The sequence below is a fragment of the Panthera pardus genome, unplaced genomic scaffold (genome assembly GCF_024362965.1).
Source record: "Panthera pardus isolate Hobbes unplaced genomic scaffold, ASM2436296v1 HiC_scaffold_16, whole genome shotgun sequence".
In the NCBI taxonomy this organism is placed as follows: domain Eukaryota; kingdom Metazoa; phylum Chordata; class Mammalia; order Carnivora; family Felidae; genus Panthera; species Panthera pardus.
This window is the reverse complement of record NW_026526721.1, coordinates 85,462,191-85,483,261: the sequence shown is the minus strand read 5'-3', so window position 1 is coordinate 85,483,261 and position 21,071 is coordinate 85,462,191.

Genomic DNA, 21,071 nt, shown 5'->3' with positions numbered 1-21,071 from the left:
TGCAGCTTATGTGTGAGGCTAAGTATACACACAGATGTTACTTTAAAGAATATAATCTTGAGGGCATTTGAGTGGCTCAGTCAGTTAAGTGTCTGACTCTTGATTTGGGCCCAGGTCATGATCTCATGGTTTATGAGATTGCGCCCTGTGTGGGGCTCTGAACTGACGGCACAGAGCCTGCTTGGGATTCTCTCCCTCTCTCTCTGCCCCTCCCCCACTTACACATATGCTCTCTCTCTTTCTCGCTCTCTCCCTCTCAAAATAAATTAATTAATTTAAAAAAAAGAATAGAATCTTTACAATATCTGAAATAGGTTGGGAGTGACCATGAAAAGCCTGGTATGTTATAGGTGTTTGCTAGTAGTTTCTTTAAAAAGCCCTTTAAAAGAGTTGTTGAAGTGAATGAGGAGAGTTGTGCCACTTTTTTAAAGATAACTGCTCATGATTTGTTGACCTTTTCTATGATGGTATTTGGCAATGGGGTGTTATCGGCAGATACTTTACAAAAAATTAATAATAATGATGCTGTTAGGAAAAAGTTTTTTGTAACATCAGTGAACAAAAAAAATGATTTTAAATTAGTTATTTCTTTTTTTTTTAATTTTTTTTAACGTTTATTTATTTTTGAGACAGAGAGAGAGAGAGCATGAAAGGGGGAGGGGCAGAGAGAGAGGGAGACACAGAATCAGAAGCAGGCTCCAGGCTCTGAGCCATCAGCCCAGAGCCCGACGCGGGGCTCGAACTCACGGACCGTGAGATCGTGACCTGAGCCGAAGTCGGACGCTTAACCGACTGAGCCACCCAAGCGCCCCTAAATTAGTTATTTCTTATTTCTCTTCCTAGTTCCTTCCTTTTCTGTGAATTTTTATAATGTATACAATAATATGCAATGTTATATATATATCTAATATACACTCTATCATGTATACATGCACAGTAATGTATCTAATAAATAAATAGATTGAAGCTACATGCTCAAACATTTTTTGCTGGTATAGATGAGTGATCGACTAACCCATGCATAATGACAGCAACATTTTCATATTTAATGACATCTTGATGATGACAACCACATATTATTGCTGGCAATAGTCTAAAGCACTAAGGAATCATGCTTTTATTTGCTTGTCACACTAAACTTGGAAGAGGGAATATGTATCAATCAGGATGCTTCCAACTTCAACTAACAGTGACCTTCCAGAAGTAGTGTGGGCTTCAGACAAAGGGATATAAGGGCTTCAGGATCTACTTCACATTATTTCCTCAGCTTTTTCTTTCTCTTTGAGTCAGCTTTAGTCCTCAGACTGACTTGCCTCACAATCTCAAGATGACTGCCACTAGTAGACAGAAAAAATGGAATTCCTTGTTCATGTTCAAGAGGAATGTATGTGTGTGTCAGAGACAGGCCAGAACTATCCTGCCCATCTGTTACTCCTTCCAGAAGCCCTAAGCAAGACTTTTCTCAAGTGTTATTGGCCGAAATTGGCTTAGACAGGACTCTATCTAAACCAATTTCTGTTAACCATGATAAGACCATCATAACTGTTGGAGTAAAGAGAGTAAAATGCCTAGTGAGGAGTCAACCACAATGTTCACCGGATACTATTGTCCCCATTTTACAGATCCTTCCCACTTCACTTACCCCAAGTGGGGTAAATAGTTTAACCACGGTTACCTAGCAAATAGGTCATTGACTTGACTGAACTGATAATTCTTGTCCTCTTCATAATCATCATTTATTGTAATTGTAATTATTTTATTATGGCCAAAATAGTGATAAAAATAACCAAGGTTTGTATTGCACAAAAGAACACAATATTAGGGGAGAAATAATACTTGCAGATAAACAGATGTAAACAGATCTAAACAGATCCAATAGATAACTGAGAAGTCAGAAAGTATCATAAATCCATGAGACTTGTTCAATATAAGAAATAGGAAAAAGTGGCCTACTCTATGAAAAAAATAAAACTAATACCCTACTTCTTCATAAATACAAAAATTACTTTCAGGTGAATTTTATAAAATGTAAAAAATAAAACTAGGGGTACCTGGGTGGCTCAGTCAGTTAAGCATCTGACTTCAGCTCAGGTCATGATGTTGTAGTTCACAGGTTCGAGCCCTGAATCAGGGTCTGTGCTGACAGCTCAGAGCCTGGAGCCTGCTTTGGATTCTGTGTTTCCTTCTCTCTCTGCCCCTGCCCCAGTCATGCTCTGTCTCTATCTCTCTCTCTGTCTCAAAAATAAACATTAAAAAAAATTTTTTTAATAAATAAAACTATAAAAAGAATTAATTTTAAGGAATAATTTTTCTACTTTCCAAAAGTAAAATATTTGGAAGTAGTATTTATAAAAGTATTAAATTTTATACTATTACAAATAAAAGGAAGGATTTCTTTTTCACTATAAAAGTGTAAAACTATATATATTTTAAAACATCATAATATTAAAAGGCAAAAAAATGCAAAATGATTAAGGATTTATATTTTAATATATACATAGGTCTTATAAGTCAATAAGAAAAAGATAAATACACCAACAGAAAAATAATAAAAGGATAAGAAAAGATGATTCTCCAAAGACAATTCAAATACACATTTAAACAGTTCAAACCCACTAGCAACAAAAAAATGTTTGTTAAATAAATTTATACAATAGACCTAAATTAGAAACAATCTAAGCATTCAAAAATAGCAAATGGTTTGATAAACTACTGTAAGGTCACCCAACTGAATATTTTGCAGTCATTAAAAATTGTGCTTATAAAAATATTTAGGTCATCAGGAACGGTTAATATGTTAGTAAATTAAATGTGTACCAAATCTTAGCAAATACAATATGATCTCAATTAAATATATAGATAAATGTATAGAAATTAGCTGAAAAGACAACTGAAAAATCTTTGGAATATGGAAAGATTTTCATTTTTTAACTTAGTGTTCTATAATTCCCAAATACATATTCTATAATGAGCATCTCAAGTATTTTCAAATTCAAGAATATACTGATATCCTTCATATTTTCAAAATCTCCAAAATGTACAAAATTTTGTATTCAGGGATGTATACACTGAGGAGTTATATATGGAGATCATACCAATACACTATAAAACCACACATAAGATCTAAAAGAACAACAACAAAAATATTTTTATATACCTACAGATGACTAAAGGGAAGTTATATATGGAAATCATACCTATAATACTACCAAAAAATGTATAAGATCTGAAGCACATTTTAAAAAGCCTTGGGTGGGTGGGGACACCTGGGTGGCTCAGTCAGTTGAGTTGGTGACTTGATTTCACATTAAGTCATGAATTCATGGTTCATGGGTTCAGGCCCCATGTTGGGCTCTGTGCTGACAGTGTGGGGCCTGCTTGAGATTCTCTCTGTTTCTCTCTGCCCCTCCCTCGCTTGCACTTCCTCTCTCTCTCTCTCTCTCTCTCTCTCTCTCTCTCTCTCTCTCTCTTTAAATAAATAAATAAATAAATTTTTAAAAAATTAAAATTTTTTTTAAAAAATAAATACATAAAAATAAAAAGCCTTACAGGAGCACCTGGGTGGCTCAGTCGGTTGAGCAACCGTCTATTGCTTTCAGCTCAGGTCATGATCCCAGGGTCATGGGATCAAGCCCCAAGTCGGGCTCCACACTGAGCATAGAGCCTACTTAAGATTCTCTCTCTCTCTCTCTCTCTCTCTCTCTCTCTCTCTCTCTGTCTCCCCCTCTGCCCCTCTCCACTGCTCATGCTCTCTCTCTAAAATAAAAATAAAAAACTTAAGTAAAAAAGCCTTACATACCTACAGCTGATTAAATGCACTAAAGTAAGGTTAATGTTTATCGAGCACCTACAAACACAAAAGTAAATAATTTTTATATATGATCTTATTCAATCCTTCCAACAAACTATGAGTAAGGTATTATCCCATTTTTATAAATGAAGAAACTGAGGCTTAAGTGAGGTTATATACCTAGCAAGAATAACATCACTAGGTAATGCCGAAACGAAGTCTCAAATCTAGCTCTGTCAAATTCAAAAGTTCCTAGCTTTTGAATCCCATTCATGCTGCAACCCCATTCATGTACAACCCCATTCATGCTGTCTTTCAAGCAAGTTACAGAGAAACAACCGATAAATTAAATGATGAATTAATTCAAAGCAACCGGTCTGAAAGGAAAAGTTACAGTTTTTGAGGAATAGCATGTGATTGGCTTATTTGTTAAACTTTATTTTAGCTTTTTGTCTGATTTATCCTGATAATTTAATTCATTTCCTATTCTCAATTTAGATTTATGTTTCTTCCTAGTAACCATTAGAACTGATAGGAAGCTGTGTTTACACAATGCCAACCATGCTGACAATTTAAAGTATCTAAAGGAATAGATGTTTCTCTTTTCATGCAGGTGCTAGACTTTATGCAGACGCCTGGGGAGTAATGACACTCTGATTGTCTTCAGTGGGATTTCTTGGCTCAAACCACCACTGCCAAGGTAAAAACATGACAACTAAGAAGCTTCAGCTAGTTAAGTATTTTATAAACAGATGATTAACATATCATGGTTGACTGATCTTAAATTCTGTATTCTATCTTTCCGAGATAATTCACTTTGCAAATTTCAGAATAGTTTTATTTTAAAGGCATCATAAGACCATGTAATTACATGCTGAATTTTTAGAATTAATGATGCTGGATATATAAATAGTATTTTCATCTGGTTCTCTGAAGGAACATTTTATCATTAAACTTTATTAGGAGGAAGATGATTCTATGTGAACACTGCTGTAGACAGACCTGAAAATAAAATTTTCCTCTGATATCTTACAACAGCAGAATTTCAAAGTCATTTGTAAGTCTTCTAGTTGTGTTGCTAGGTTTGTTTTCCTGGTATTCTTTTTGAACATCTATTTTGAACATCAGTGTAAGTTCGTTGGTTACCTTTGAAAGATTCCTCCCAAAGAGGAAAACAAAATGGCTAGTTAGAATTCAGGGCACAGATGAGGAAAAAAAGAGGTATGTGTCTCCGTCCCTATTCCACCATAGTTTCCTAAAACTGTTCCACCCTTACCTCGCACGTACACCACAAATACATATATTTTCAATTTTATATGTATTAAAAACTTATACTATCACGATATTCTTAAAAACTCCACTGAGTTATACACAAAGCTTGTATCAAAACACTATAAAAAAGATCTTAACAAGAGAAACTGATGAGCATATTTTATTTTCCAATATTAGGTTAAACAGCTACTTGAGTAATATAACCATCCTTCCTGGCATAGGATGCAATTGTCTTAAAAACTGATCTCTTTATATTGAGATTTTATGAAATGGCTTGAAAGTGGTCTTTATTTTATCTTTTTCAATATGAACTGCAGTTGAAGTCACTTTGCAAGCAGTACTTTGATAGCTCTTTTAACACCACAGCATGGCAAGGGTAGAGCCTCATGGATGCTTACTCAGCCTTCAAAGACATGGCCACCTGATACATTCTAAGAAGCCTGTGATCATAATTGACCAGAGCAAAATAATTAATAGAAATTAGTCTTAAATGATTGGGAACTTTGGGCTTCAAAATCCTCTAGAAATAAAAACTTTTCACTTGTCCTTAAAACCAAAAGGTCAAGTATTCATTGACCAATAAAGACCCCTCCCCCACCATCTAAAAAACACCCTTTGAAATCCAATTAACTCTTTCACACTCTTCATTTTCTGTTTTTATCAGAAAGTTAAATTTGCCATTCTATACTCCAATAAAAGTTAAGTTGTTTTGATCTGATAATTGTAAGATGTACTGCATGTATCTTAATTTGTAAGTTTTTAATGCTAAAGCTCAAAGCTGTTCAGATATAACAGGAGCACTGGAAATGAGGTACAAAATGCTGGAATTCAAATTAACCAATAAATATATTTTAATATATATCAGCAGGACTCTAGAGGATTCCATTAATGTTGAAAAATAGAAAGGATTTAGGTTAATTTGGTAAGAAGGCAGGTCAGAACGTTTACAACAGTGGTATAGAATTGTATAGAAATGCAAAATTTTTCAAGAGAGCAGAATTTTTTCAAAAACGCTGACTCTAGCTGTCACAGCCCTGCCTTGGCTAAATCCAGTAGAGAGATAGGAGGACTTTCTAATTTGCTTTCCTTCTATTTTAATAATAGCTGTGCATAAGTAATTTATGAAAGGCCAACCAGGCAGTGGGCAACAGAAAATTAAACTCATTTTATCTGAAAGCAGGTGGATTTCTATATATCATTAGCATGCATAGAATTCTCACAATGTTATTTCTCATACTGATGGAATGTAACCAAATAATATATGAGTTTTTTGCTTATGCACGAGTGAAATTTTTAGATAAAAGTGCCAGCCCCAATGGCAATTTTCTGCAAAACGAAAACTAATTCTGCGAAGCTTCTTATTACTGGAAAGACTCATTTGGCTTGCATTAGAGACTGACATAAGTGACTTTAGGATTTTACTAACAGATTAGATGAGATGTGCCACATACTGTAATATCATTAGAGAATGTAACAGCACTGGAACGCTTTGGGGCACTTATTAAGGGTACCAGCACAAGTAAATTGTTTTCCTTTATGACACAAGCTTTTGAATTTTTTCTCTGATTAAAATGCTTTATTTTTATGGATTCTTTTTCTAACACTTAAAACAACTTTTATTTTACACTCCCCAAAATTGCACACAAATTATGTTTTGTATGATTCAGCTCAGTGTTACTAAATGCATTATCTATGCCTTATTTCATGAATATCACCTAGGCAGAGGGTAGATACGTATTAAGAAAACAGCTTACACAATACTAAAATCAGAACTCTTCTAACAGAATATTATCCTAACTTACAGCAAAGACTAATCTTCATGACTCCGAGGAATTTTTGCTATTAGTACCTTTCACTAACTCAATGTTTGTGTGGGTTCTACTCTCAGCTTCTAACAAAATCTGAAAATTAGATCATTAAAAATGGTTGTTATAATATGAATACTCCTATTGTTCTGTTTAACTTCCATCCTAAAATTCATTCAACTATATGAAATATTATAGATTTTTTTTATTCTGATGAATCTTCCCTTATCAAAAATTATGTATCAAGCAAAATATTTCTTCCTAAGGTAGGCAAAAAAATGTAGGGTGAAGATGGAAATGCTTGTCACTTTATAAAAGAACCTATGGGAAAAGCTAAGGGTTTTGAGGGAATGATTTTATACTCAGTATTTTTTCCGTTCTGAGTTATCTTTTCCCAATAAAAGTTTTCTACCTCTTTTTTGAGACAGAGTTTCTCTTTCTTTTTTTTTTTTTTTCTTTTTCAAAGTCCCTTTACACTTCATTGACAGAGAAGGAAATTAATGAGAAAATGTATATACAAAGTTACTTAGAGAACAGCAGCCACACAAATGCGTTTGAGGATGAGCTATTCAGTGTCCTAATCTACAGAGTGGTGAGGGTAAGGTTTTTGGAGTCCCACACACAGGAGATTGAATCTCAGCTCTGCCATTTTACTAGCCACCTGATTTTAGGCAAATGAATCTCCTCTGAGGTTTTATTTTCTCACCTGTTCAATGGAATCATGTTAGCATTGACTTCAAAGGTTCTCTGTGAAGAAGATCACATGCAAACGGATCACCCTGTGGTTCATATTCTATCTCTACAGCAGAAGGGGAGGCAGCTGGAAACAAAGTGTGGCCTGATGGGTTGAAAATTGTCAGACCAATTCTGGTAGATGTTCCAGATTTCTACAAGAGCTCAAGAATGTATTAGCTATTAAGTAGAATGTGAAAATAATCAATGAGACAATCCTCTATGAAGTACCTAGATCCAGGGACTCTTCAATCTAGGAAGTCAGTCAGTGCTATGCTCAAAGCCCTGGGAGCTGGGCTGGGCAGAGTTATTCAGAGTCATCTGTGTGCTTAATGCTATTTTTATTAGCACATTTACCACACTGTGTGGGTATTATTTACTTAAATATCTTTGTCACACCTTGAACTCTTTGAGGGCAGGGACTTTGTCTTTTCAGCTTTTTAATTCCAGCTGCCAGTACACTGCCTGATACATAGAAATCAGTAAAATGAGTGCCTATGAGCATTCTGTGAACTTGTAAAAATATTTGAAACCTGAAAAGAAAATTTAGTTCAAGATACAAAAAACTTTAAAGATTTTTTAAATGTTTTTTTTTATTTGAGTGGGAGAGGGGCAGAGAGAAGGAGAGAGAGAATCCCAAGTAGGAATTTGACTGTGAGATCATGACCTGGATCGAAATCAAGAGTCAGATGCTTAACCGACTAGGCCACCCAGGTACCCCCAAAAAACTTTTAAAGTAAATTAACAAGTGCTAATTATATTTCCACAAACTGTCACCCTAATGCATTCTTAATTGTCTATGAAATTTAATATTCATAAAACTTCATTACATTAAAAAAGGTATATTTTCGGGGCACCTGGGTGGCTTAATCGGTTGAGCATCTGACTTTGGCACAGCTCATGATGTCGTGGTTCATGAGTCAGAGACTCACATCAGGCTTGCTGCTCTCAGTGCAGAACCCTCTTCAGATCCTCTGTCCACCCCCCTCTGTCCCACCCCATTCGCACTCTTTTTCTTAAAAATAAATAAAAAAAAAACATTTTAAAAAAAGGTATATATTCTCATCACAAAGATTTTTGAAAATATACAATTATTGCCAAGATATTATAGTCAATCTTAAACAAGTTATACATAGCTAAAAAATTCTAGATGTACAAGTATTATGATCCTTTTAAATTGTTTTTATAGAAAAAAATAAATATAGTTAATGTGGGATGTCTGTGCATTTTGATGTGATGTGATGTAGGGTAGGGCCTATAAAAGTGGGAGGTCTTTAACAGCCTGATAACAGTGGAAGAGGAGGCCAGAATTTAAACAGGCTGGCAGAGGCGCGGTGAAACTAATCAAGAAAAGCTTCTTAGTGGAGGTTTCCCTGATCTTCAGTATAAAGGTGGGAGAGAGAGATGGTTTGGGAGAAGGAGAGTTATGCCTCACCAGAACTAATCTTATAAGTAAGCAGAGTAAGAGACTGGGAGTATTTTCCAAGGTTCTGGACAAGACCCCTTGACTCACCTGCACCCCCACCCTCCTCCAAAAAATTTTCCTAGGTCTTTTGAGACTTAAATTCTACCAATAAAGAATAATTTTATTATCTAAAACTTGCGTTGGCTAGTAAATGTAGATATGCCAAAGAGACATAACACTTCAAACAATATAATTGATTTCAACCATATTGTGAGTTTAAAATCTTTCTTGGGGTTAGATTTGATAGGACAAAGAGCATGAAGGCACTCAGTGACCAAGCAGGGAGCAGTAAGCCAGATGTCAGGGATCAAAGGTGCAAGGGGTCCACTGTGGACTGCATTTGAGACAGCTTGCATTCCCGGGCAGAACCTAAGATAAACACAAATTGTACTGAACCATCTGCTAGAGAAGTGAGTTGTATTTGACACAAAAACCACTGAGGGCTCCTGAGTTATGGAGCAACCTGGTCAAACAGCAAGAACAGAGCATCACTTGGGCCTGAGAAAGGAACAGGGAGCACATAAAACACACAGCAGCAGCTACATTCTTATTGAGCCACTGAAAGACGGAAAACACAGATTCATCCTCTAAAGTTGTTAAGGACAGAACAGTCGATCTTAACATATCTACAGCTAGTTGTTTTATAGATTTAATTCTCAGAATTTACCCATATGTCCCAACTAATAGGTGGACTAAAAGGGTCTCTAGAAGAAACCTATCAATGTTTCATGGCCATTCAAATCGAATGCACGTTGTAATGTTTAAGGTTAGCAACATCCAGAAAAACACTCTACTAAGGCAATGTATTTTTACTTTTTTAAGTTATTTATGTATTTAAGTAATCTTGAGAGAAGAGTTGTTTTACTTTGTTGCACTGCATACTTACTTATCCTGTGTTTTCCATGGGTGAAATGATTGGTACCCACGGTAGTATTAATGAGTTCCCCCATTCTTCCCACAACATTCGATTTCCTAATCTCTTTCCTCTGTTCTCACCATAAAATGCTCAATCTCATACCCTGTACTATTCAGACAATTTCAGCTCAATCAAACTGAGGGAAGCATAAAAATCATTCTGCTACAGTTTATCTCTAATCTGAGGAGGAGTCTAATTATTGATATTCAAAGGAACTTTAGGAATGTTATGAAAATGGGTTAACATTTATTTTAGGAGGACTCATCAAGATCTTATTTAAAACAAACAATTTCATCCTTTCAAGATCAGGGAATTAGAAAAAGAATATTTTTCTCAAAGTGTGAATGCCACAAGGGTTTCTCACATTGATTCATTGCTTATAGATGAAAACAACTTAAGCTGATTTTTGTTGTTTATAGAGTAAGTGTAAAATGTTCCACCAAAATAGGTAATGACATTTTTGTGTCCATAAATGTGCATGTAAGTCCAATTATGTGTTTGTTGTCATTTAAACATCACCACCATTATTGAAACAGAAGTGCCAGTACTAATTCTTGCTGTCACATTTTCCAAAAATGAAAATAAGGCTTTTAAGTAAAATGCTAAGGTTTTCAATGTGAATTATTCATTCTTTGCATGGCCTCAGCAGAACACCCTCAGCAAAATAGCTAAACAAAAGCCTACCAGGGTTCTGGTTTCTAATCTGGTTAAGAAATACATTATAGGATTTTTTTTCTAAACTTCACAGTTAATGGAAAAGTTTTCCTTTCCTGAAACTCAGGGAAGAGTTCACGAAAGCTTCTCTAACTGCCACAGCCTCCATCTAATTGAAGTACCATGAGCAGACCTTGAAAACAGTGGCATTAGTCACACAGCTAAACAAACTACCTCTGATGGCACCAGTCAACCAATCAGAACCATTCCCCACATGATCTTTGTGGGAATAGCAATCCATTAAAAATAACTGAAGCAATGATCTTTCATGCCACCTTTCTTTCACATAGGACCACTTCACTGGTAATATCTTAGGGGAACTATTAGCTACTTCAGTGTCCTTCATAGAGGGCACTCTGCCTGTTCCAACGTTTATTTCCACTGTAACATTTTTTTCTCTCTCTCCCTCACAGAAGTGCCTTTTAGAAATTAAAATAATTCTCACTGTGGCTCTAGCAGGTAGATAGGGAGTGAAGAAAAGAAGAAATGGGTAAGAGAATAAATGAGTTGAGAAGAAAAACACCTTTTCTCCTACACCTGGCTCTGAATTTCAAAGCTATCAAAGAACAGTAATGCACTCAATTATAATATCCAATAGTTGCTCATCTTCACCACTCTTTGCCATTAAGGAGAATAAATCTATGTGTTACAAAACAGCTCAAACTAATTAGAAATAAAGTTTGGGAGGACTGTCTTAACCCTGATCATAATCCATATAAACTGGGAGAGTCGGAGCGTGAGAGGGTAATCAGGAGTGGTCCACCTGCACCATACCATAAGTTCCACACTGGGGTCTGTATATTACTGTTTTTTCATGTCCAGTGCTCCGTGCTCAACAAATGTTTTATGAATAAGTTCTCTGCCATAAGGGAACAAATCAGGGATGAAATTAGCCACTATATCACTAGATATCCTACAGCCTGCATGGTAGCTGCCTTTGCCATTGTTTTATATTGGCATGAACATTACCACCACTTTAATACCAGATTTTACACTTACCAACTTCTTTCCCTTATAGGAGCTTGTTACATTTTCAAGAGTGTGGTTATAGCAATGCATACAAACTCTTAGCCATGGAGAATGATTCCCATTAGCTAAACTGTGCAGAATAACTCATATGGTGCAATCCCTATCCCACTCCTACCCCCAAACCTGCTTGCTAACTGGTTGATTAAAAAACACTTTCTCCACCTCTTTGCACATCTAACATGGTGAATAAATAACCAAAGGATATTAGGGAAGTATCACTGATTCATATTTTTAATCATTACAAATATTCACATCCACAGTCTGAATTGACTGATTGGTTGGTGTAATAGGATGAAACTTGGGTATATTAACAAGATCTCTCCCTTCTAAGAATATTATATTACTTTGTGACTTTTTTTCACTTGGCCAGAACTATTCATTATTCAGAGAAGGAGGGATGACCTACAAGAAGGCAGAGTACTTAGGGTGCCTGGGTAGCTCAGGCAGTTGAGTGTCTTAACTCTTGATTTTGGCTCAAGTCATGACCTCACAGTTTATGGGATCAAGCCCCACATCTGGCTCTGCTTAAGATTCTCTCTCTCCTCTTTCTGCCCCTCCCCCCACTCTCCCAAAATAAATAAAGTTTTCAAAAAAGAATGCAGAGTACAGATGCATTCTTTTTTTTTTAATTTTCTTTTAATGTTTTTATTTATTTTTGAAGGAGAGAGAGAGAGACAGAACACGAGTGGGGGTGGAGCAGAGAGAGAGGGAGACACAGAATCAGAAGCAGGCTCCAGGCTCTGAGCTGTCAGCACAGAGCCTGATGCGGGGCTTGAACCCACAAACTGTGAGATCATGACCTCAGCCGAAGTCGGATGCTCAACCGACTGAGCCACCCAGGCACCCCTCAGTTCTTATTTTCTGATTACTATTACAGGCTCTTTAGAATTCACGGCTGTGTGTGTGTGTGTGTGTGTGTGTGTGTGTGTGTGTGTGTTTGTGTACACACTTAGGTGTTTTGTTTTTTTTTTTAACGTTTATTTATTTATTTTTGAGAGACAGCATGAGCAGGGGAGTGTCAGAGAAAGAGAGGGAGACAGAGAAACCCAACCAAGCAGGCTCTGCACTATCAGCACAGAGCCCAATGTGGGCCTCCAACTCAGGAAACCATGAGATCGTGACCTAAGCCGAAAGCAAGTCAGACACAACCAACTGGGCCACCCAGGCCCCCCTGTACTCCTTTAGTTTTATTGTAACAATGCAACTCATACACTTTTAACATTTAAAACTGAGCATCATCCTTCCTTTCCAGTGAAACAAAAAGAAAATTTAAAAATAAATAGGAACAAAATTACAACAGAGAATGTCAATTCCAAATAAGATCCTACAGGTTCTGCTGATTCTCTGAGTGACAGGTCTCAAGTCATCATTAAGAGAGAATTTCATTTTAAAAGTGCCATCTTCAACTGCAAGGATGTCTGTTAAACATCACAATTAAACATGCCAAAGGAGAAGCCATGTTGTCAAAATGCCCCTTACCCCACCCAAACATCTCAAACCCACCCTTTGCTGACCTTCTATAACCCCATTTTTAAAGTTTTTTTTCTTTTTTTTAAACAAGAGAAAGTAGACCAATGCATGTTGGTAAATGCTAACTGTCCATATTCACACAGAGACACAGAAAACTCACAGGCTTTTTAACTTTTTTTTTTAATGTTTATTTTTGACAGAGAGAGAGAGAGAGAGAGAGAGAGAGAGAGAGGGAGAGAGAGACAGAGCATGAGCGGGGGAGGGGCAGAGAGAGAGGGAGACACAGAATCTGAAGCAGGCTCTGCAGTAATAGCCAGGTTTTCTCATGAACCCGCAAGATCATGACCTGAGCCCAAACCAAGAGTCGGACACTTAACAAACTGAGTCATCCAGGTGCCTCTCCAATCCATTTTAACCTTCTAACACTATTTTCTTTTGTATCCTCCTCTGTCCTTTAACTTCCCCTTGTCTAGACAACCTCTATTTGCTATCTGCTTGCACTCTGTCTCTCTCTCAAAAATAAATGTTAAAAATATTTTTAATAAGAAAAATAAAATGAATTGGAAAATGAATCCTGCACCCAGCTCTTTGAGCCAAGCTTCCCAAACCCTTACTGAGTGCGCTCCATGTAAACCCTGCAGGATTAGACGCAAACTTGAATTAGGTAGAAACTGAATTCCTGTCTCTCAGTGGAATGAGAGATAGAGTCAGACATTAATTTTACCTGTAGAAAAATAAAGTGCTTCTTGACACAACTGGGTATGTGGTGTGTAAGTTTACTCTCAGCTCCCCTGATGATGTGTTGTTCTATGTTGAGAACTAAGAGTGTGGGTTTCACCTGCTCTACATGGCTAGCCAGTCACTTGGAGGACACAAAAATAAAATTTAATCACATAGCTCTCCTGGAAAGTTGTATTTTTACTGGAGCCCCTCAAATGAAAGTACTATAACCCCTGAATATGGTTCCTTGGGGCTCTACAAAAAAGAAAGTTTCTAAATTCTCATTCCTGGAATTATTTGGTTTCCTTGCTGCAAATATCATACAATGCCAAAATAATAGATACAGACAATAATAACAACAATAGCTTTCTTGATGATAAAAATAACAGCTACCTCTAAGACACTGCCAAGCCCTTTATATAGGTTACTTCATTTAATTTCCATAAAAATCCCTTTGAAAGAGCTGCTATTATCTCCAACTTATAGATGAATGTACCAAAGTTGCACAGCTAATGGGTGGAGGAGTCGATGGATGAACTCAGTCAGGTGTGTCACTCAATGGAGCCTACAGGTCTAACACTATTCTACTCTGAATACATCTCTTGGCAATTAAAAACAAAAAAACAACAACAAAAACCTCAAGAATATGATCTCCAAAAATGACATTTCCTTGAACTCTTAACTCTTCATATTTTTATATCTTGAATTCTCAGTTTAAACCTCAAAGTATAGAATGAGAACAAAAAGATACTTACAAAATAAATTCTTCAGAATCCTAACCCATATTGATGCTTTACTATTGTTTTTTTTTTAACTACAATAAGCTTTGTATTTATTATCAAACTGCTTTTTTCAAGCTACAAGTATAGAATTTGACGTGGTATTCATGACCAGGGTTTCTGTAATTCCAAGTCAGAGTTATAAAAGAAAATTATGAGACAATGGTTGATAATATTGAAAAAAATTCATATTTACAGGAGATTTTTCAAGTGACTATGATGTCTATTCATGGGAAGCAAGCATTTGAAAAGACAAGTATATAAAAAAGTTATCCTACAGCGAACAGAACAAAGGCCATTAATGACAATGATGTGAACATTCAAGGAATTATTAAAAGAGCCTTTCACTTTGAGGGAAAATTAATTTACCCAGAATTTAGTGCAATTGTTGAAATAAGAAAATCACGGAAGCAAGGCAGCAGACCTCAAGGCCAAAGTTTTGCCTAAAGCAAAAGCAGTTATGAAGGAGACAGTGTTCTATTTTTCTCTTTTACATTGTCTTGAAAAGTACTAGAGGCATATACATTAGTGGCTTGTAACATTCTTATTTCTTTAATCGTTCCCCTATCAGAACTTAAATAATTAATAGGTCTATGGACATTTATCTCTGCTTTGCCTATGCATATTTTAAAACTCCTGTTCCCTGAAAATTAAGAGAAAACAGCTTTATTTCATAAAATTCCAGGTTTTTAAAAAAATATTTAAATACATAGAGTGTTGCAAAAAAAGGTAGGTATTTATCAGAGATACTTACTTTGAGGCAGAGAGATGGCTTCTCTGGCTACCTTCACAGTAAGTAGCCATTTTTGTTCAGGAAAGTAGCTTCATGGTTCTAATTCTAAGAGCCTACAGGTCTTCTCTCCCCAAACTAACCAACAAACCAACAAGGAACCATACAAGAAACCAGGAAAAATAAAAAGAGATATTAGACATGTCCCTAAACCTCACATTTCATATAGTGTTCCCGCTTAGGGAGAAATTCCTATTTTCTCTGTTTGTCATTCTATAGTTAAATTGAAACCTTGAATACCACTGCTCCAAGGAAGAGAGGAGAAAAACAAAATTGGTCAATTCTTGTTTTTTTAACTTCAGAGTGCTCAGACCCTATCAATTTAAATGGCAATTTAAGAAATTTTCAGGAATCATCCCATATAAGAGGTAACTCTAGCAAATGAGTTGTGTGTCTAATGTTCTTTTTAGACCATAAATTCAGGAAAAGATGGTACTATGGATCAGTCACCAATAGTCAGGGATAGTTTCACACTGGTTATGTTTGAGGCTTGAATTTCCCCCTTGGAGCACAAGTTAATTTCAGATGAAAATAGATTGGTAATCTGATCCAAGAACTGGTCTAAGCAAAGAGCACAGATGATAAAAACAAGACTCAGCAGTGACCATGCGGGTTTCCAAGAAAGCCCATCTGAGAGGAAAATCCATCAGGATGACCACCCAGTCCATTAGGTTCCTCTATCTGTAGCCTATTAAGTGCTGACTTTTTTTCATAAATATCACTGTGCCATGAATGAAAAATAGCTCTTAATTATAGGGTGGATTTAGCATCATTGTTTTAAGAATTTACCTCCAATCCTTTATGACATAAAAGGGCTATGTGCTCCTATCAAATATGAGAGCTCCTTTGCTTCCAGATAAAAATCTGTCCTCTAGGGGTGCCTGGGTGGCTCAGTCGGTTAAGCGTCCGACTTCAGCTCAGGTCACGATCTCGCGGTCCGCGAGTTCGAGCCCCGCGTCGGGCTCTGGGCTGATGGCTCAGAGCCTGGAGCTTGCTTCCGATTCTGTGTCTCCCTCTCTCTCTGCCCCTCCCCCGTTCATGCTGTGTCTCTCTCTGTCTCAAAAATAAATAAACGTTGGGGCGCCTGGGTGGCGCAGTCGGTTAAGCGTCCGACTTCAGCCAGGTCACGATCTTGCGGTCCGTGAGTCCGTGAGTTCGAGCCCCGCGTCAGGCTCTGGGCTGATGGCTCGGAGCCTGGAGCCTGTTTCCGATTCTGTGTCTCCCTCTCTCTCTGCCCCTCCCCCGCTCATGCTGTGTCTCTCTCTGTCCCAAAAATAAATAAAAAAAAATAAATAAATAAAATAAAAAAAAAATAAATAAACGTTAAAAAAAAATTTAAAAAAAAATCTGTCCTCTAGAAATTTATTATCCTTAGTTTTTCTAAGCCTTTGCATTTCAGGCAACCCTTAATTCCCTCAAGAAATAGCTAAACCATAACTTTATACATGAAATATTCCTGATACCCCCAATTCCTGAAACACTGTCCCTCATTCACTGTAAGTGGTATATGTAACTTAATTGACATTACCACACAATCTTAATCATCTATTTACCTATACTTCTTTCTTACTAGATGGTGTTCAAGAACATAAATAATAGGGGCATCTGGGTGGCTCAGTTGGTTAAGCATCCAACTTCAGCTCAGGTCATGAACTCGCGGCTTGTGAGTTTGAGCCCCGAGTCTGGCTCTGTGCTGACAGCTCAGAAACTGGAGCCTTCTTCAGATTCTGTGTCTCCCTCTCTCTCTGCCCCTCCCCCACTCATTCATATTCTCTCTCTCTCTCTCCTTCAAAAATAAGTAAAACATTTTTTTAAAAAAATTTTAAAGAACATAAATAACTTGTTCATCTTTTGAATCTTAGTTCCAAGTCCAATGTCTGACATATGTTAAATATCCAATAAGAGTTTTGCTTTTTTTGGTGGAAGAGAAGAGGAATGAACTTTCATTGTGAGTACCTGAGTGACCTGAATTAGGCAGATCAGAAACTATAAAAGTAAAAATTAGAACCAAGAAAGCAAGCAGGGAACTTGTTCCCCCAGCCAAGCAGTATTAAACTGTGACTAAGGTATTTTAACTTTGAATCCTTCTTACTTAGGGCCTCCAGGACCCCTGGAATCCCGATGATGTCCTTGGCTGCTGTGAGCTCTTCACTTGGATCTGCCCTCTCAGGCGAGATCCCACGTCCCATGCTTTTTTTCTATTCCCTCTCCCCTAAATCACCATGCTAGTGTCTCTCATGACTTACTGGTCTCGGCTAGCAAATCTAAAATTTCAGTGTGGAAATATGTCATTGTGTTTCTCAGGTGTGTTCTGTAGACCCAAATACCCTGATTAAGTTTCATTAAAGGGATTTTCCCATTAAATTTGGAAGTTGTTTATACAAAAACTCCCTCTTATAAACTCAAATTGTACATTAACGTTTTAAAGGCTCAGGGAAGTCTTATACTAAAGAAACTTTATTGATTCCATTTAATCCTATATTTTCCAAAATTATTTGACCAAAAAACACATTTTTATACCCCTTCTTAATGTCTCATGGGACTCCTGTTCCACACAACAAACCCCAGGAAGCACCAGATAAGGATTAGCAGTTCCAAGTGACTTATTTTGAAACAACAGGTGTTTTCTAAAGACAATGTTTTAACCCAAAGGCCTGATTGTTTGGTAGGAATTTTGGGTGCTTAGTGATGGAGCTTTCAAGTAGATAGTCTCTATGGAGCACAACAGGTTATGCCATGATGGAGGAACTTTTTTATGTGTTTATTATGCACCAAGCAATGTACAGTATGCTTTTACCTGTCTTTTTCCAGTTAATCTGAAAAACAATCCTATAAGGTACTTATATATTTACCTACTTTAAAAATGAGGAAACTGAGTTTAGAGGTTAAGTAGCTTGCCCAAGCTCCCAGAATTAGTAAATGGGGAAGATGAGCCAAATCCAGTTCTTAACGTATTAAACTTCATGTTCTATCAATGTCCTCATGCTACCGGAATGTGTAGGTCAGTATTTCTTAAAGCTTGGTCCTAAAATGCTTGTCAAAAATTTGGATTCCTAGGCCCTATCCCAGATGGGATAAACCTGGGTTTGGGGGCTGGACCAGGAACAAATATTTTTAACAAACCCCTCAGTTATCGTACACATTCAAGTTTAAGAAACACAGATCTAGTATATATTATTTTTACCATATTGTACCATTATCATCTAATCAACACGTTTTTTTAAATTTTTGTTTTTTTTAATGTTTATTTGTGTGTGTGTGTGTGTGTGTGTGAGTGAGAGAGAGAGAGAGAGAGAGAGAGAGAGAGAGAGAGAGAGAGAGAAAGAGCGCGCGCAAATGAGCACGAATAGAGGAGGGGCAGAAAGAGAGAGAGGGAGACAGAAAATCCAAAGGAGGCAGAGAATCCAAAGCAGGCTCTGCTCTGTCAGGGCAAGAGCCTCACTGAGCTCAAACTAATGAACTGAACTGTGGGATCATGCCCTGAGCAAAAGTCAGATGCTTAATCGACTGAGCTACCCAGGTATTCCACATTATTTTAGTCTTAACTCACATCATTTTATTCTCAAGGCCAGCACAATCAAGTCTTCGTCCTACATTGTCTTTGAATGTTACCAGATAACTTCACCTAATTAAGGCAACTCATACCCTGAAGATGAAATAGATAACAAATGAATTTCTAACATTGAACACATGTTGATGTTATAGGTAAAACTCACCATTTTTACTGGTTATCATGGTTGGCAAAAACTTGAGAGCAAAAGATATATAATGACAGTATTTGAAATTACCAAAGAAACTCAAGGCTTTGACTTCCTTCAGCTAACAGTGATTTAAAAAAGAAAAAAAAGATTTTGCATCTCTCTTATAATTGATGGCCCTTATATATTTTCTTCTACACTAATTCCCTAGACAATCCAGCTGACCTGTCAAATAATCTGCCATTAAGTCCGAAAAACCCAAGTAATGGTCATCCTTCTCTTCTCCAGATCATAGGAAATATTTTCAACTATATAGTGAGGTGCTTTGGCAAAGAAATAAGAAAAAAAAATAGCTGTAATACAAGTTTGTGTGGAGGGGGGCAAGAGAGAAAAAGTTGAAAAGGGCCTTTCCTCCTTGTTTTTTGTTTCTCAGAAACCATCTCTACCTCTTGTCTTCCCAATTATTATTATAGGGATTGCATAATATAACTGGTGTTTTGGTGCTCTGTACTTGCATCCAGGAGAAACTTGGTTAAAAGTGAAGAAATAAACAGAATGAATGCTGGATATTAGAATAAGAATCTAGCTGGCATGCAAACACAGACTGGTGGCCATCTACTCTGAAATTCATTCTCACCTTCTTCCTGACTAATAAAACACCAGCACTTTACTGCCCAGAATAAAGAATACAGTCCCAGCCTTCCTTGCGGCTAGCTATAGCCATTAAATTAAGCAATGGCTTTAGAAATACACTCGAAGAGCTTTGTGGCAGCTTCTGGTAATCTCCTTTACCTTCCATCTTCTATACTCCCTCCCTCCTTCCTTCCTTCTTTCACTCTTCCTTCTCTCATCCCTCCTTCCTTCCTCCCTCCCTCCTTCCCTTCCTTCTCTCATCCTTCCTTCCTTCTCTCATCCCTCCTTCCTCCCTCCCTTCCTTCCTTTGCTGAAATACAAACATGATGACTGGAGCAAGAACTTCTGTTTCTGGACATGAGATAAATTCAGAATGGCAAAGCAGCAAGAACAAAAGAGTTGAGCTCCTTGATGACCATGGAGTTACCACATCAGCCCCGGACTCATTACCTACACATTAATTCCACTTGAAAGAAAAGTAAACTTTTAATCCTGTTTAAGTCTCTGTAACTTTGGACTGGACATCACATGCAGTCAAATTCAATGCTAACTGACACAGCCTCTGTTTGCCTAGGGACTGTAAAGCAGGACTCTGGACTTGAATTTGTTTTGCTGTGAGTAAATAAAGTTTTAAAAGATGCTGTAATGATATCTTTGTTTAACAGCAACAACAAAAATCCTAGTTACCTTAACAGGATATTCAGTGCATAGCTACAACACTATGCTACTCCACGATTCTTCAATGGAATTACCTTGAGGGCCACAAGGTGGTATAGGAGATTGCAAAGAGGCTGTACACATTTACATGTGATTTAGACAACTTTTTCTTACACAAAATGCAATGTCTGAATTGACTTGATTTTAAGGTAAAAATTAGGTCTCTGGTATTCCTATAGTTCCTATACGTGACCTTTTCCATTCTAAGTATTATTTTCCTAATTGTGATTCTTGACCAACACTGAAAATTTGGGGAAAAAATGTTTTTCTTTTCCTTTGTTTCTCTTTGACCTTGTTTGGGAGTACACAGCAAGGCAAGGGAAATGCCAAAATCTAGAGGAAGTTCTAGGGAACCCAAGGAAGAGGGGACACCTCCGAAATCCTTTCTGCATCTCAATTGTCATAAACCTGGTGGCAGTTTGAAGAGGAGCGGTTTACACGTCTGCTTTTTCAGAGCAAGTCTCACATTGGCACCTTCCTCTGTTGTTGTTTTTCCTAAACTTTTCCAGCTCTTTCTTCTTATGTAAATATATAAGTCCTG